At 48.1% G+C, this 15,355-nt stretch overlaps 1 protein-coding gene across 1 annotated transcript in view; it reads left to right on the top strand.

Annotated features, from left to right (window-relative positions):
• The window catches only part of LOC131482927 (zinc finger protein 208-like), an 887,045-nt gene that overhangs the window by 813,817 nt on the left and 57,873 nt on the right, over positions 1 to 15,355 (top strand).

The following is a 15,355-nucleotide window of genomic DNA, read 5'->3' as shown; positions in this document are numbered from 1 at the left end:
GGGGTGGCACAGCGCCCTTGTAGACAAGCCAAGGGAGTGCACGGGGACTCACGCAAAGGGGCTTCTCTAGAAGAACCTGCCGAAGAAGCTGTTAGGCAGCACTACTGATTTATCCTGATGGCTTCTGGTATGTTGTCACCCATTCCCTTAAGTTCTCACAAATGGGATTAAATGTCCCCATGGGTTGTAGAGGGAATAAGTCAGGCTCAACAGAGAGCATTAAAGCAGGGAATAAATCTGTGAATGTCCAGAACTCTTGCCTCAATGCCAAGTGCTGCTTTCTGCCCTGAAAAATCCCAACAGGAGTCACAGTTTCCTCCAAGTTGCAATTCAGTAAGTTGTCTTTTTTTTCCCTATCTCTCAAAATAATCATTAGGTCTTTAGAAGAACTGTTTGCTGTGAACAATTACGCGTGAGAAAAGCAGTGAATGCCCACCTGACACAGCACAGGAAGGCCTCACTGCCCTGTGTGGGTGTGTGTGACAGTGGTTCAGATGACATTGGGACTCCTGTGTCTCCATCAGAATGCCTGGGTTTCAGTTCTGTGCCAATGCAGTGTGCAGCTACTGCCCAGGCTGGGAGGCAGCAGACAGTGGCTGTGGTAGCACTGTGCAAAATCTGACTTATTTTTGGTCTTTTGGCTGTTGCAGGCATGTGGGAAGTGAGAGAGTGGATGAAAAAATCTGCCCAGTAAATAAGGAAAATACTAAATGAAGCTGTTAGAAACTCCTCAGCTTTTGATCCCTCATTCAAACAGTTACATGGTCCTCACTACACTCTTTTTGTGTGTCTGAGTTTCAAAACCATTTGTAACAAACAAACATGGCTATCTCATCCTCTTTCTCACTCATTCCCCCTGAAAGAGAGCAGTAGATTGGGGGTTAACATTCAGAATGGCAGCTGATGCCCTAAAACTGGAGGGTGTCTATAGTGGTCCATTTGTTTTATATAGGTAGCCCCTCGGAGCATTAATATATTCTTTACCCATCCAGAGCTCCATTCTTTGGTGAGAAATTAGTATCATCTAAAGAAATGTATGGTGCACTCTGCATTCTCTCAGCCTTGGCTACCTAGGGAGTAAAGTCTTGGCAAAGGCCCAGGTAAATCCTAGGGTAGTGAGCTTGGGATACACAGCAGTTTCATGTTGCCTCCACAAGTTGGTTTACCGAGAGGATAATTTGTACCAAAAAAGAATCTTTGTGAAGGTGAAATTTTGGTGGCTTAGAGCACTTCTCAATTTGTGAGCGTATTTGTGACTGTTTTCATAAGTTTTTTCTTTGAATATTTGCAGTTTTCCAGTTCTGGTGGCAGAAAGGGTAATAAAAAAATGTGCGTACATTTGATTTGTTTACTAAAAAGCATCATTTTTGCTCAATGTCTGGGATAAGAGTCTTTTTAAAAATTTCATTTTATTTATTTATTTATTATTTCTAAAATTTATTTTATTATTAATATTATTTATTCTTTATTATTTATTTATTATTATTTATTATTTATTCATTTATTTTTTAATTTATTTCTGTGATCCCCCTCTCTTCCTGCCATCTGCTTCATAGCCAAGTCATCCTGGCCAGTGTTCCTGCTCCCGAAGCACTGTAGTCCTCCATTTCAGGGCCAGACTGAATTGCAGAGAGGAGAGGAAAAAGGGGCAGCCAGTGATCCCGCTCCCTCAGCAGGCAGTGTGCGTGCCAGCCGCTCCAGGGTAGGCCCCTTCTGCCAGTGACCCTGTAGCCCCAGCCTGCACGCCTTGAGTCCCCTGCCCCACAACATGCCCACTCTGCTACCTCACCAGATGCTCCAGTGTCATCTCCCACACTCCTAGCCTGCCTAGAATCTCCCCCAGGGCCAGGAGGGCTCAGCCCCACAACACTCATTTCTAGCCTACCCACCCCCATAGCCTTCCCGCTGCTGCAGGTCAAAGCAGGCTAGTGTGGTAGGGAAATCAACATGAAACACTGCAACAACCTATTTCCTGTCTTGTGAAAAAATGTTCCCAATTTCCCAGCCTACCTGTCAGCCACTCCAGGACCAGATGGGCTTAGCTGGTGCCCAGTCCTCTGCTCTAGGGTCAGACCTGTTCTGTGGGTGCTCCACCAGCCCCCAGCACCCACTATATCTGCTCCAGGATTGGGGGCACAGCCAGGGTCCCTGCACCTGTAGTCCTCTAGCCACCTTGCCTGCTGCCCCAGGACCAGGAAGCCTTGGCCAGTGACATGGTGTCTGCATCAGGCTGCTCGCCTGCCTGCAGCTCCAGAGCCAGGTCCGTTTGCCCTGCACCCACCATGCATCTCCCACATCCCTACTACACCTGCTTTCCAGGGCCATGTTGGGGACTGGGTTCTTCCAGTGGTAGATCCTGCTTCCATCTACCCCCTGCTCCTCCCACCGGGTCAGGGACTGGAGTATTCCAGGGGTCCTGCTGTTTCCCTCCCACTCCTCCCCCTCCCCTCTACCCCAGTCCCTGAACATCAGTGGTATAATTTAAAAAGTGGGTCGAGCTTCCCTGTGTGTAGTGTCCATTGTTTTAGTTCCATGGCCCCTGTCTTTGCTGTCTCTCTGCATGGCTGGATGTGGTGACTCGTCACCCTTCCTCTGGTGGTGCTTGCAAGATGGACTCCTGGTGCCATTTCCTGCTTGACTTCATCCCACAGCCTGCTGTGACCCAGTGCAGAGTTTGACCCTGGACCACCTCAGGCCATGCTGGTGGGCACCTGTACCTTTGTGGAGGTCACAGTACAGGGAACAAGGGACCCTCCACTGAAGGCATGGCAGATTGATTGATTTGAAGGGCATGATAACAAAGGGAAAGTGATCTTCCATCGGCTGCTTTTACTCCCTGGTTGACCAGGACAGTCGTGGTTAGGCTAGGCTAAAGCTAGGAACCAGGAGTTTCATGCAGGTCTCCTACGTGGGTGCAGGGACATTTCTCAGGAGCATTATCAGAGTTGGAATGGGAAGTGGAGCAGCCAGGACTCAAACCAGTGCTCTGATGTGGGATGGCAGAGTTGTAGGCATCAGCTTGAACCAGGGCAGAAGAATTCCAGGACAATTTCTGCGAGGAAGGAAATTGAGTGTTATTTTCTTTATCATTTGTTTTTATATTTTATATAATTGTTAGAATCACATGTCAGATCTTGATAATCTGAAAAGAAGTGGGGATTTTTTATTCTTTTTTTCCCCCTTTTTTCAGTGTAACGGAAACTTTGAAAACTGCTGGTGTAATACTTTCTGGTCTCTATCTGGGTGGCAGATGGAGCTGAGCTCTCCCGCAATGCATTCAGACCACTCTCTGACTCTAACTCTTAGTTGACCATTCCCTTGTGTGCTTCCTCAAATCATTTTCATTTTTCTTCAAGATTACTGTTTAGTACCCAGCATGGTAGCCTAGTGGCTAAAGTACTTGCATGTACCAGGATTCCATATGGGTGTCGGTTTATGTTTTGGGTGCTGGATTTCACATCCAGTTCCTCGCTTATGGGCTTGGGAAGCAGCAAGGATGGCACAAAGCCTTGCAATGTTGAACCCACATGGAGGCCAGGAAAAAGTTTCAGGCTGCTGACTTTGGATCAGCTCAGCTTCGGCCATTGCAGCTGCTGGAGGAGTGGAAGATTCTTTTCTCTCTCTCTAGCCCTCTTTCTCTCTCTCTTCCTCTCTGAATATCTCACTTGCCACTAGAAATTAGTTCTTGACTTCAGATCAGCTCTGCTCCAGGCATTGTGGTCAATTGTGGAGTGAACCAGCAGACAGAAGACCTTATTCTCTGTCTCTCCTCCTCTCTCTATATCTGAGAAGAAGATCTTCTATTCCCTCTCCAAGTGACCATAATGAAAAAGAAAAAAAGCCAGGAGCCTTTTCTTCTGCTCCCCTGTTGGTGCAGTGTCCCAAGGCTTTGGTTCCTCCTCTTCTGCTTTCCAAGGCCATGAGAAGGAATCTTGCAGGGAAGTGGAGCAGCCAGGAATCAAACTTGCACTCCTATGGGATCCCAACTCATGCAAGGTGAGGATTTGATCACTGACCCACTGTGCTGGGCCCAAATTATTTGCATTGAGTTTGTTTATTACGGGCTAGGGTGGAATGTGTGGAAGGCAGAACTCTCTGAAAACATTTGATTTTCAAAAACTCATTTCTTCTACTTTTAAATCAAAAGTTACATAGGGAGACTAAATGAGGGAGAGAGTCTTCCATCTAATGGTTTACTTCCCATTTAAATCAACACAATGGCTAGAGCTGGGATGGTCCTAAGCCAGGAGCACATAGCTTCTCCCAGGTCCCCTGCATGGGTGCAGGGACCCAAGTCCTTGGGCCATGATGTGCTGCTTTCCCAAGTACCTTAGCAGGGAGCTGGATCATGAGTGGAGCATCCCATAGAACGCTGGTGCTGCAGATGGTGCCTTACACATTATGCCATAGTGCCAGCCACTGTCTGTTCTTACTGAAATGAACTATTAGAGGATGAATAATGTATAAAGATATTTGTTCAGAGTTTAGGGGTAGGAAATGTTAACAGCATGGTGATAGCTTTTCCCAGAGTTCCTTTGTCTGCATCACTTAGGTACAATGAGAACATAGTAGGAGAGTGTGTGTGTACTGTTTTAATGAAGAAACTGTGACACAAAGCAACTGACATTTTGGGTCACACACCCTGATGGTAAATGATAACATTTCTTATTTCTTGATTTTGTACAAATTTATTTCAAGGTGTATTTAAAGATTTATATTTCTCATAAAAGTGTAAGTTCTTTGTATTGAGAATTATTTTTAAGATTAAAAAAAAAATTTAGCAAAGTCAGATTTATAGAAAAGAGGAGAGACAGAGATACATGTCTTCCATCTGCTAGTTGATTCTCCAAGTAGTTGCAAAGGCCAGAGTTGAAGTGATCCAGACCCAGGAGCCTTTTTCGTATCCCCCACACAAGTTCAGGTTCCCAAGGCTCTGGGCCATTTTCAACTGCTTTCCCAGGCCACAGGTATGGAGCTAGCTGGGAAGTGGGGCAGCCGGGACATGAACCATGACCCATATGGAATTTGCTGCTTACAGGAGAAGTACTTGAGCCACTATTGCTGACGTGGTGGGCTTGGTAGTGAGAATTTTACTAAATTAGTCTTCCAACACTTGCATATTAATGAAATACTAGTGAGTGCCCAACATTTTGAAATTCAGGTACAGGGTGGCTAGATAAAACCTGGCTATACCTGAGGTTTTCATTTTTTGTGCATTTGCTAACCCTTAGTGCATGGTATGTAGAGGAGATGCCATTTCTGTATGTGGAATGGGGGAATGAACTCTTTTCATTCTAGAGTCTTTTACTCTGTTTGTTTCTGTGGAGAAATATGGGCATGATACAGTTAACCTGAAACAAGCAAGCAAAAACAAAACAGGAAATGCAGAAAGAATACTGGGATTTCAAAAGCCTGTTTTTCTATGTGGCAGCAGGCCACATGCTAGAGCCCAGTCAGATAAGTTCTTAAACAGAAGTAATCCCTAAGATTTTGGCCCTTGCAATATGTCTACTTTCCTGAGCTCGTGGTCAACAAAATAATATAGATCGATACTTCAACAATGATTATGAAGAAGATAATGATGAGTTCATTTGCATTTTAAGTGCATGCATATGACGCAGTGTTTGGAAATTTATGCAAATGGCTTTTATGAAAAACTGCATGAATTTCCATATTTTAAAAGATGCCTTTGTTTAAAACTTGAGCTTTTAAAAACATTTATTTATTTTTATTGCAAAGTCAGATATAGAGAGGAGGAGAGACAGAGGGGAAGATCTTTCATCTGATGATTCATTCCCCAAGTAACTGCAGTGGCTGGAACTGAGCTCACCTGAAGCCAGGAGCAAGAACTTCTTCTGTTTCTCCCACATGGGTGCAGAATCTCAAGGCTTTGGGCTGGCCCCACTGCTGCCAAGATTAGAACCAGCACTCATATGTTCAAGGCGAGGACTTCAGCTGCTAGGCCTCCATGCTGGGCCGTGTATTTTTGAATTTGTTTTTGTATTTGGAAAAACAAAGGCAGGGATAAAGAAAGGGGTCTTCCATGTGCTAGTTCACTCCCCAAACCAAATAGCTGCAATGGCTGAATCAGGCTGGTTCAGCATCAAGATTCAGGAGCTTCTTCAGGGCCTTCCCCATGGGTGCAGGGCCCAAGCTCTTGGCCATTCCCCACTGCTTTCTCAGGCACATCAGAGCTGCATCCGATGTGGACCATCCATAATTTGAAGCAGTGCTCATATGGGAAGTGGGTGCCACAAGCAGCCAGCAGCTCTATGTGTTGTGCCACAGTGCCTGTCCCTGGAAACACAAACAATAAAATAAATGATGTACCCATCTCTGTAAGACCATAGCCAGACAGCTGGTTGGTGGGGAACATGAGATGGGTAGGGAATGGAGGGAAGCAACATGGGCCCTGGGAGACTCCAGCCCCTGATCCCAGAGTTAGTCCCTTACCTGGACATGGAGTAGCAGTTATGGTGGAAGTGGGAGATGCATGGTGGGTGCAGGGTGAACAGAGCTGGCTCTGGGGTGGCAGTCTGGTCAGTGGCCTGAAACAGAAACTGTGTCACTGGCCAAGTCTGCCTGGTCCTGGAGTACCAAGCAGGGCAGTGGGCAGCCTACACGTGAGGGTACATAGCCATTTCCCCAGTCTTGGGGTGAATGGCGTGGGTGCTCAGGGATTGTGAGCACACACAAAACAGGTCTTGGCCTTAGTACAGGAAGCTGGGATTCAGCTAAGTCAGCCTGGCCCTGGAGTGGGCATCTAAGGGTCAAGGGCAGAGGGGGCGCTGCCCAAACTGCCTTGGCTCTGTAATAGCAGCCACTGCCACAGCCTGGGCAGGCTCGAGTCCCAGGGTGGCCAGCGCAGCCAGCCTGTGCTTGTAGGAATGGGCATGGTGGGAGTGCTAGATGTGTAACTGGCACAGTGAAAGCAGCAGGTGGGCCAATGGCCTGCTTGGTGTGCCTGGTGGCTGAGTGACTGTGCCTGGCCCTAGGGCAGCTGCTGTGAGGCAGGTCAGGCTGGCTAGTTGTGTTGGGGTGCTGGGTTTTGAGGCCCTGGTGATGCAGCAGATGGTATTGAATGCTGGGGTGGTGGTGCAGGCATGGTTGGCTGAGCACATCTGTACCTGGAGAGCCTGGCTGGTGGGCCTGGGTGTAGGGTTGCCATCCAAGTTGGTCCAGTTCTGCAACAGCCAGGGGACCAGCAGGGCAGTTGTTCTGGGTATGTGGGGATGCTGGGAGAGCCTGTATGGCCCTGATGCAGGTGGTGTAGGGAGGGAGATCAGGGGCATGGGGAGTTGGCCTGTCCCTGGAGTAGACTCGTAGGGTGTTGGTGCTAGAGGAACTGACAGGAGTGCTAGAGGCATGGTGGGCGCAGGACAAAGGGGCTTGGAACTTCAGAAAGAGTGTGGTGCCTGCAGGAGGGAGTGCTTGTACACTGGCCCAAGTGGCCTGTCCTGGCCTTGGAACAGTGGGCATGTTATCAGGGCTGATAGAGGCACAGAGTGCCAAGGGGTGGGCAGTCCTGAGGAGTCTGATGGGTCAGCAGCTGTCAGAGGGAGCAAGTTGCTGGCTGAGCCAGGCTGGTCTTGAGCTGTTGATGGGGGCAGATGGACATGCATGCTACAGGCATGTTGGGGTTCAAGGGATGATGGCAGAGCCTTCCAAACCCTGGAGTGTTTGACAAGCAGGCTGGGAGCTCAGAAAGTGACATCTGGGCTCATCTGACCTGGCATGCCAAGGGTGGTTGGTGGGGTGGGCGTGTTTTGTGGCATGTTATTCTGGCCAAGCCTGTCTGTCCCTGGAGTGGCAGGCAGAGCCACCCAGAGTAGCCTGAGCGAGGCGTGATAGGCGCCATGGAAGCACAGGTTTTTCCTGCCCAGAAGACCTGTGTGTGCTGCAGCAACCAAGGTGGCACTTCTAGATTCACAGTTGATCCAGAGAGAGTGAGGGTAGCCCTGAGGATCAAGATGGAGGGCAGGGGTGGCAGGTTCGCTGGCAGAGCCAGCCTAGACCTGAAGCAGCCAACAGTGCACCTGGGGTGGAGTGCTTTGTGTGTGTGGGTTGGTCCACAGAGCTGTCTTATGCCTCAAGCAGTGAGCAAGGCTAGAGGGCCTGCATGTTAAAGGCTTGTGGATGCTGTTCCACCTGGCCTGTCCCTATAGCCACCAGCAGGTAGGCTGGGGGACACAGTGCGAACTACTTGAGCTGGTGTGAGCCTTAAGTGCCAAGCAGGATAGTGGGCAGACGTGCTTAATGAAAGGAGATGCTGTCCTAGCCTGCCTGACCCTGGTGCAAGCAGAGGACGGTTGTGGACATGAAGGCGCTGGAGTAGTGTATGAGGAGTCAGACTGGATCTCTTGGCCCCTTTAAACTGTGAGAACAGGGTCTTCCTCTATTTCCATGTCCTTCCTGTTCCCTTCCTCTGGGGAGGGAACACAGGGATAGAATCAGCATATTAATCATCCCTCACAGCTGTTGTCATATCAAACGCAGTGAGATGTGGCTCACACTAACCTCATCTCTGGATCACTGTCAAAGGAACTGCGCTTCAGCTTTCAGCTTATCTCCAGGATGTTGTTTGGGGTGCAAGCAAGATCACGCCAGACAAGACTAGGGTGTACTAAGGAATCTTTGTTAACCAAGTTTGGTGATAACAGAGCCCACTAGAAATTAATAAATGCCAAGTCCATGTGGCAATCCAGTCTGAATGGAAACCCTGAGAGGCAGAAATGGTCATTATTCTCAAGTCTGTCTGTTAATCTAAAGAGTTATGTTCCAGCTTCCCCAGTAATATAAGTTATCCTAAGAGACATACAGCAAACAGCCTGGACAGACTTACAAGGCTGCAGACATTCGCATCTCCCTGCCTTCTCTGCCCACATTCCATTACTGCCAGGCCTCATCTCTCCTGGAACTTTGGAAAGTAAACACATTAATAATACAAAGCATCTTAAAAGTAACATCTTTACTGTCTTGCTCAAACATTGAACAGAAAATGAGGAACACAGACATACAGCAGCCATGCACAGGGGCAACCAGTCATCAGACAGGTACTGGGGAGGCGTAGAGTCAGAGTGTCAGAGCAATGGAAGCACATGACCAAGAGAGTGAGCCACAGCTGTTCAGGAGCCTTTATTGGGGTTTGTGAGGGGAGTGGTTACACAGCAATGCAATACCTCCCCCTCTCAGGTTCCAGGTGATGATAGGTGAGTGTCCCAGGTGGACAGAAGGGAAAGCCTAGATGGAGTGGGGGCTAGGTCTTCCAAGCTGGTGACCCTGAACTGGCTGCCTACCCTAGCCACAAGAAGGAAGCCACATATCTGAGACTTTTTCTGGGCTAGGTGGTAGACATTACTGTCCATTGTGAATAAGTTTCAATCTCTGTACCTTTGGGGTGACTCATGTGAAACCCTGCCTGAGACGGTGCATAAAAGACACTATTTCCACCATTTTCTTCAGCACTTTCCTCCCTTGGAGCCCGTCCTGCCACTACGGCAGCAACTATTGTCCTTCCTCTTATGAAATAAATCCTGCTTTGCAGACTAGAGTTGTCTGTATGAAAATTGTGTCATGTGAAACCAGAAAGGAGGTTGTTGCTGCGGTATTTTGCTCAAATGCCTTGCAACTCTAGCCCACCTTACCCTGGGCCAGGGGGAAGTCCTCATGGGCAGACAGGCTAGAGTTGAATGTTGGGGCTGCCCTTCTGGCTTGGTCCTGGATCAGCTTGCAGAAGGGCTGTGGATGTGGGACACACCACTGGAAGGACAAGTAAGGTGACAGGGTGGGCATGTTGTGGGGTGGGGGACTGAAGGCATGCAGCCTGTGGCCGACATTTCTGGGTGGCTGGCATAAGGGACCCAGCACTGAGGGAGCAGGATCACTGACTGAGCCTGACTGGCTCTCAGCAACAGATGGTGTACAGTGTGACAGTGCGCTTGGGCTAGAGGTGCACTGGCGCTGGCTCACCAAGCCTGGCCCTGGATGGGCAAGTGTGGCAATGGAGGGAGCATGTTAGAGGTGCAGCCTTCCCCTAGCACAATTCAGCCCTAAAGTGGACAACTACGGTGTTCAGGGAGCAGGGACACTGGCCAGGATGACTTGGCTTGAAGTAGATGGTGGGAGGACAGTGGATGTAGAGTGCACCGGATTGTCCCACCTGGCCCTGCAAAAAAGGTGCCAGTGGGCGCCTTTGGTCCTTGGCTTGTTGTTGTGGCCCTTGTGCCTGGAGCACAACAATGTGTGTGCCTGGCATGCATGGGGGTACTAGCCAAGCCCTCTTGGCCCAGGAGTGGACAGTGGGCAGGGTGTAGTCGTTGTTCAAGCACACATGGTCCTGGAGCTCCTGGCAGGTGGGTTGCAGCTGATGGGTTCTGTTCTCAGCCTGGTTTTTCAGTGGCAATCAGGGTAGCATGGCCCTGGAATAGACAGTGGATGGTGGGTAGTGTGGGGACTTACAGGATGTGGTCTGAGTGAGCAGCTGGCACAGTGGGAGAACTGGGGTTGCATGGCATGCTGTCTCTGATAGGACCCAGGCAAAGGCCCAGAGTTGGGGCATGGGATGTGTGATGCTAGCTGAACCTGCCTAACCCTGGAGCAAACAGTGAGTGGGGCTGTGAGGCCTGGAAGCTAAGGGTGCTGTGCAGGATGCACTGGCCTAGGTGGCTCGGATGGCGTGACCCTAGAGTGCATGGCGTGCTTTCTGGGTCCTGTGAAGCAACCTCTGTATAGGCCTAGCCTTAGAACCTCAGGAGGGGGATGTGGTTCAAGACATGAGAAGGCAGGTAAGCCTTGTATAAGTTTCTAAAACCCAGGAAGAAACACAGAACATGTCACATAAATCAGCCCAGTAGGCGGGGTCCATTTATAGTCTCAAGTTTGTGTTACGTTTAGTGACAACCAGCCATTGTGGCAATCCATTAGCAAAATTACCAAATAATAGAGGTCTGGAATGATGGCTTAGTGACTAAATCCTCTGCTTGTATATGTGCTGGGATCCTGTATTGGTACCTGTTCATACCCAGCAGCTCCACTTCCCATCCAGCTCCCTGCTATTGGCCTGGGAAAGCAGTCGAGGGTGGTACCAAGCCTTGGGACCCTGCACACACATACGATACCTGGATGAGGATTTTGACATCAGATCTACTCGGTCCTGGCTGTTGTAGCCACTTGTGAAGGGAACCAGCAGATGGATGCAAGATTTTTTCCTGTCTCTCCTTCTCTATGTAAATCTGTCTTTCCAATAAATACATAAATAAGTAAATATCAAATAAAAATAGTAAGTCACTAAGAAAGAAATGCCTTGCAATTAATCAATTTCTGTGATATAAACATCATCCTTCATAAAACTTGTAATCTTCCCAAGATTATGAGAGAATTTTCTGAAATACTTAGAAGTAAGATTTATTACAATAGGGTCCCGGGTAATAGCCTAAAGGCCTAAGTCCTTGCCTTGTATGTGCTGGGATTGCATTTGGGCACCAGTTCTAATCCCAGCAGCCCTGCTTCCCATCCAGTTCCCTGCTTGTGGACTGCAAGAGCAGTTGAGCGCAGCCAAAAGCCTTGGTGTCCTATACACCTGTGGGAGACCTGGAGGAGGCTCTGAGCTCCTGGTTTCAGACGGGTGCAGCATCGGCCTTTGTGGCTGCTTGGGGAGTGAATCAGCAGGTGGAAGATCTTCCTCTGTCTCTCCTCCACACTGTATATCTGACTTTGCAACAAACATTTTTAAAACATCCCTAAAACAAATGTTTTAAAACAGAAACCAAAAGCCATAAATTGTGGAAACTAAGTTACAAAAATACATAACATATCAAAATATAACATAGGAAATATGAATTACATGTGTCACTGCAGGTTTTCTTTTGCTCGATTGAATCAGGACAAGCCCTCTTCTCACTTTGTCTCTTATACATTGCTGTGAATGTGTAATCAGAAAATTAAACACAGAAAGGAAATTGTAGCAGAATGGTCATGTTTTAAGCCACAATACTATCAATGTACACTAACGGGCCTTTTGTTGGAAAATCGAACTTAAAATGATGAGAGAATCAAGCTAGATTTCTGGACAGATCAATATATAACATCAAGTTACTATGTACTAATAAGAAACAGATATGCAACACTACGAAAACAAAAAATACAGACCAGGAACTGAACAACAGTCAGAGAAATGAGACTGAAAAGATTAATTTATATCATATTTTCAAATATTCTTCAGTTATATATATATATTTTAAAAATCTATTTATTTTCATTGCAAGGTAAGATATACAGTGTGGAGGAGAGACAGAGAGAAAGATGTTCTGTCCATTGATTCACTCCCCAAGTGATCACATCAGCAGGAGCTGCGCCGATCCAAAGCCAGAATCCAGGAAAATCCTCCAGATCCCAAGGCTTTGGGCTGTGCTCAAATTGCTTTCCCATGGCACAAGCAGGGAGCAGAATGGGCAGGCAGGATGGGCCGGGATTAGAACTGAAATCCATCTGGTATCCTGCTGTGTTAAAGGCAAGGAGGACTTTAGCTCCCAGGGCACCTCGCCGGGCACAGATCTGCATTTTAAAAATGAACTACTGGGTAAAAGAGCCAAGATGAAGAGGAAAAGTCCCCAAAACTATGGAACATTCAGTGAGGTGTATCTGAGGTGGACTGATGTGAGAGGCGACAGCGGCCCCTGCTGTTGGAAGGCTCAAGCTGCAAGAGAGGAGGTCCCATCCAGGCTGAGGTGAAGCCCCGCCCCTCACTCCCCCTCCCTCCAGAATCCTAGCGGACTGCTCCTCCACCCTTTGTGATTCCGATTGGCTACGCATTGTAACGTCACGCGTAGTTGTGGGAGCAGTCCAATCAGGTGCGCCCAGGAAGCCGTTGAAGCAGGCGGGAGGTTGTTGTGGGCGCCGCCATAGCCGCGTTGCTGGTTGTGCTGGTGGAGAGGCGCAGGTGGCTGAGCCAGTGCTGCCCTGTGAGCTCCCTCCCCGCAGGAGCCTCTGCAGGACCCCCGACTCGTGAGAAGCTGGGAAGGGTGAGTGTGTGAGAGCATCTCCTGAGGCCCCGGGGCGGGCGGGCGGGGGCCAGGAGGGGGCCCTTGGGGTCCTCACTCTGCAGCACTGACCTTGAACACTAGGCCTCCCAGTTGAAACCATTGCGCAGTGAGGAGGGGGGAGTGCCCAGGGACAGTTCGACCTTCATGTTGGGCAGGATTTCACTTTTCTTAATGTAAAGGTATGCTTTGATTTGAGCCACAGCATCTCGAGCCCCCAGCTCAGTCCTCAGTGAAGCTCCTCCTAAGGGTCTGGGGCAGTTTTCTTGTTGCTGACACCAGAGCAGCACAGACTCCAGCAGTTAGAACAAACAGCCTTGTTTTCCTCCGAGTTTTGCTTCAAGGTTGAGGGGCAGCATGTGGTGCTGGCGCTGTGCTTGGCAGAGGCCTGGGGTGGCACAGCGACCTTGTAGACAAGCCAAGGGAGCACACGGGGACTCACGCAAAGGGGCTTCTCTAGAAGAACCTGGGGAAGGAGCTGTTAAGGCAGCACTTCTGATTTATCCTGATGGCTTCTGGTATGTTGTCACCCATTCCCTGAAGTTCTCATGATTGGGATTAAATGTCCCCATGAGTTGTAGAGGGAATAAGTCAGGTTCAACAGAGAGCATTAAGGCATGGAATAAATCTCTGAATGTCCAGAACTCTTGCCTCAATGCCAATTGCTGCTCTCTGTCCTGGAAGGTCACAACAGGAGCCACTGTTTCCTCCAAGATACAATTCAGTAAGTTGTCTTCTTTTTTTCTATCTCACAAAATAAGCATTAGCTCTTTAAAATAACTGCTGTGAACAGTAGGCGTTGGAGAAAAGCAGTGAATGGCCCCCTGACACAGCACAGGAAGGTTTCCCTGCCCTATGTGGGTGTGTGTGACCATGGTTAAGATGACATTGGGACTCCTGTGTCTCCCTCAGATTGCCTGGGTTTCAGTTCTGTGCAAATGCAGTGTGCAGCTACTGCCCAGGCTGGGAGGCAGCAGACAGTGGCTTGGGTAGCAGTGTGCAAAACCTGACTTATTTTTGGGTCTTGTGTTTGTTGCAGGCATGTGGGAAGTGAGAGAGTGAATGAAAAATTCTGCCCAGTCAATAAGGAAAAAAACTAAATGAAGCTGTTAGAAACTCCTCAACTTTTATAGTTTTCATCGTAGATCCCTCATTCAAACAGTTACATGGTCCTCACTACACTCTTTGTGTGTGTCTGAGTTTCAAAATGGTTTGTAACAAACAAACATGGCTTTCTTATCCTCTTTCTCTCTCATTCCCCCTGAAAGAGAGCAGTAGATTGGGGGTTACCATTCAGAGTAGCAGCTGATGCCCTAAAACTGGAGGGCGTCTATAGTGGTCCATCTGTTTTATGAAGTTAACCTCTTGGAGCATTAATGTATTCTTTACCCATCCATAGCCCCATTCCTTGGTGACGTATTAATGTCATCTAGAGAAATGATTGATGCACTCTGGGTTCTCTCAGCCTTGGCTACCTAGGGAGTAAAACCTTGGCAAAGGCCCAGGTACATCCTAGGGTAGTGAGCTTGGGATACACAGCAGTTTCATTTTGCAGCCATAAGTTGGTTTAGTCACAGGATAATTTGTACCAAGAAAGACTGTTTATGAAGGTGAAATTTTGGTGGCCTACAACACTTCTCAATTTGTGAGCATATTTTTGACTGGTTACATAAGTTATTTCTGTGAATATTTGCAGGGGTCTAATTCTGGTGGTAGAAAGGGTAATAAAAAATGTGAGTGTATTTGATTTGTTTACTAAAGAGTTATTATCATTTGTGTTCAATGTCTGGAATAAGAGTCTTTTCAAAAATATCATTTTATTTTATTTTATTTTGGAAAGCAGATACAAAGAGAGGAGAGACAGGGATGAAGATCTTCTGTTCATTGCTTTACTCCTGAAGGGATTGCAAAGGCCTGAGCTGTGCCAACCCAAAGTTGGGAGCCCAGAGCCTCTTCTGGGTCTCCCACATAGGTAGGTGCAGTTTCCCAAGGCTTTGGTCTGTCCTCCACCGCTTCCCCAGGCCACAGGCAGGGAGTTGAGTGGGAAGGAGGATCGTTGGGATTAAAACTGGCACCTACATGGGATCCCGGCCCATGCAGGAGGAGGATTTTAACTGCTAGGATATTGCGCTGGGCACCCTACATAACTTCTTAAAGGGGACAAAGGACCCGAAAGAGCTGACACCTGCTGTTCACTAACATTAACCTGCATCTGTGTATAGAAATAGAGCATTGACCCTGAGGCCTCTATTAATTGCAGATGATGAAATAATTGAATTGTTCTATAATGAGTTGTTGGTGGCAAATTGGTATTAAGC

This window comes from Ochotona princeps, chromosome 21 (genome assembly GCF_030435755.1).
Source record: "Ochotona princeps isolate mOchPri1 chromosome 21, mOchPri1.hap1, whole genome shotgun sequence".
NCBI classification, from domain to species: domain Eukaryota; kingdom Metazoa; phylum Chordata; class Mammalia; order Lagomorpha; family Ochotonidae; genus Ochotona; species Ochotona princeps.
This window is presented reverse-complemented; position numbering and strand designations above follow the sequence as displayed.